The sequence below is a fragment of the Prionailurus viverrinus genome, chromosome A1, assembly GCF_022837055.1.
Source record: "Prionailurus viverrinus isolate Anna chromosome A1, UM_Priviv_1.0, whole genome shotgun sequence".
In the NCBI taxonomy this organism is placed as follows: Eukaryota; Metazoa; Chordata; class Mammalia; order Carnivora; family Felidae; genus Prionailurus; species Prionailurus viverrinus.
The window spans coordinates 199313062-199316008 of NC_062561.1; the positions used below are offsets into that span (position 1 = coordinate 199313062).

Sequence of the window (2947 nt, forward strand, 5' to 3'; positions counted from 1 at the left end):
TTGAAATCACAGTTGTCTGATGGAACAAGGGCCCCTCTGCAGAGCTCCCTTGGGTGGAAAAGGCCAGAGGATAAAGGTACCCATTAGAGCTGAAAGAGAGCCTCTGCCTGATTCTTAGCTGCTATCTTGTAGTGCCCATAAATCTAGAAAAAGATTTATCAGCTAAGCAAAAGTCTCTATGACTTAAGGTTATACCTACATTCTTTAAGATGGTTACTACCTAAATGTAGCATGTCAGGATCAGATGGCCAGGCTAGCAGGAAATAACTATGTCCACATCTTGTTTCTCTTACCAAACTTGTCTCACTCTGGCTCTTCTGCCTAGAGGGTAATTAATTTCCATTTCTTAATTTTTATTCATTAAATAAATACATTTATTGTTCTCCTGTTCCATTTCTTTGGTCTGCTTTTTATTATTTTTGAAAGCAGAGATGGAAAGGTGAAATAACAAAACGATGTTAAATTACACAATATGTTCAAAATTAACAAGAGATCTGTATCTTAGGAGATTTCTTTACTTTGAGTAAACAGAAAGACCAGAAACTATTTCCACAGCTCCAAAGAGAGTCACCCTAATGGGCCCTCCTGACCAGGGGTCCCGGGGAAGGGAGGAAGGATGATGTAAGATGCCAAAGGCCCTGTTGCCAGCAGAACTGAGCTGTGTATTAGCTGGAAAGGTGACGGAGAAAGCAGAGCTGTGCGGACCCTTCCGGTTGAGGAACAACTGGTAGGTTTAAGGTAGAAGAGTGAGGCTGACATCTAGTGGCAGCAATAGGTAATGGCACAGAGCGCACAGAAGCCGAAGGCTGATCACTGTTCTTTTTCATTCCCTCAGCCTCAAATACAGTAAGGGCTTCATCTCCCTGTGTTAGTCAAGATCTTTCAGCTATAAGTGACAGCTTGTAAGATGGATTAAACCAAAAAGAAAAAAGAATTTATTGACTGATGGAATAGGGACAACAGAATGGAGTAAGGATTAAAATTGCTACAACTCAGGGGTCGTATGATATCCATTCTTCCTCTCAAAAACATACTTACCCCCCCAGAAGTTCTTGGTGCTCCTTCTCCCTCCTTCTCTTAGCACACGAGCATTTTTTTCCCTCTAATTAAAGTGAACTTCATTCATGAGTATGAAGTAGAAAGGCTCAAATAGCTATTTGTGTGTGTGTGTGTGTGTGTGTGTGTGTGTGTGTGTGTGTGTGTGTGTGTGATGTGTATTCACTCATTGTTCAGGTGAGATTAATGGGGCACAGTAAGATCTTGCAGGTGAACCTGAAATTTGGGGTGAGTTAATTCAGGAGCGCGTTAGGAATACCATTTGATGATGGACCTTAGACCCAAGCAAAATGAAAGCTCATTTTATTTATTTTTATTATTTTTTTGAAAGCTCATTTTAAACAATCAGTACACAGAGATAAATGTCTACCACCTCTTTCATTATTATGCTTAATTGTAATAAATGTGACACTTGGTTCTCCATTAACTTGATTCCTTTGTTTTCAGTTTTGTTCCAAATTTGGCTGTAGCACAGACGTGTTGTTTATTACATGCCCTCACATTCCGAAAGAAATAATTTTCAGAATCAAGTAGTGAAACGAATAAGCAAGTGTAGGACTCCATTACTTATTAGTCACATTTTCCATATTTATCAAATTTAATATGAGGACCAAATTCCCTAAAGAGAAGAGATTAAAAAAAAAGGAGGTTAGTATCATAAAGAAACTGGGTATTGCTTCACATTCTCTCATCTTCCCAATGTACCCCTGAGAAAGGGAGCCGCTTTGCAATTCCCTCTATACCCATCTCTTTTCCCGCCCGTCACCCCCCTTTCCTCTGTATCTTAATTATTCAAAGAGGTGTTCTGTGAAGTTTTTCAACAAAGAATCTTTCATCCCTTAACTCATTCCCATTTTGATACCTTTCCATTCAACATAGCAATGCTAGATTTTCTTTTTTACCAAGAAGTAAAAGATAATCATAGGAAGAGTGTGATGCATGGTCATTCATATAATTCGCCCTGTTCAAATTTTCACTAGGTTTACACTGCTCACAGAATACAGTCTACTCTCCTTACTTGGACCTATATTTTCCCCCAGAAAGCTAGCCTCTGCCTAACCTTCCACCCTTATGTATTACTGTTTCCTAAATACATAATGGGCATTTCAACATAATTTTTCTCATTATTTCCCTAAAGACATGGCACATTTTCTCAATTTCAAATGTTTTCTCAAGCAGAGAGCCTTGGATAAGTTGCCCATTCTATTTCCTGTTGAATTTTTTCAAAGAACGCTGTACCCTTCGCTTCTTTCAAGAGACTCCCCACATTGACTCCTATCTCAGGTTTACCTTTGATGTATATCTGATCTACTCGCCTGGTTAAGGGATTGCAGACATGTTAACTTGTAAGAGGCAAGCTGGTAATGGAGTGGGCCACTTTCATCATAATGGAGAGATGGGGCTGTCTGAAATGTCTGAACTCCATTTGGACGGGCAGCTACTACTAGGCAGTTGTTGCTTATATTTTTCATGTGAAATCCTAGCTTACTATTAGCATAACCTTGACGTTTCAAAATACGTTGGAAATGTATATTTTTAGGTAAAATAAGATTTTTGAAATGCTGTCGACCACTTCAAGACTTACTAAAATACTGTTTTGATTGAACAAAACCAATGCTGTTTGTTGTTATCATGAATTTTCCTAGGCATATATTCATTTTGCCAAATGAGATTACAAACTTCTGAAGAGTCCGGGGTCTATTTCCTACAACTCTCTATTTTCTTGGTAGTTATTATATGGGTCCTGCACTGAGTAGCCTTGAGGGATTCTTCTAAGGATAGTGACTATAATTCTGTATCAATTCTGGCCAAAACTTGCACTCCTCTCTTTCTTTTCTTCCTTCCTTCCTTTCTTCCTTCCTTCCTTTCTTTTTCTTTCTTTCTTTCTTTC

The 2947-nt window shown here is 38.7% G+C and overlaps 1 long non-coding RNA gene across 1 annotated transcript; it reads right to left on the reverse strand.

The window, feature by feature from the left end:
* Positions 1 to 1347: 1347 nt before the first annotated feature.
* On the reverse strand, positions 1348 to 2423 carry LOC125167618 (uncharacterized). Its single transcript, XR_007152860.1, has 2 exons — positions 2347 to 2423; positions 1348 to 1675 (listed from the first exon to the last, which is right to left on the reverse strand). It is a non-coding gene; the product is annotated as an uncharacterized LOC125167618 (long non-coding RNA).
* Between the last annotated feature and the right edge of the window lie 524 nt (positions 2424 to 2947).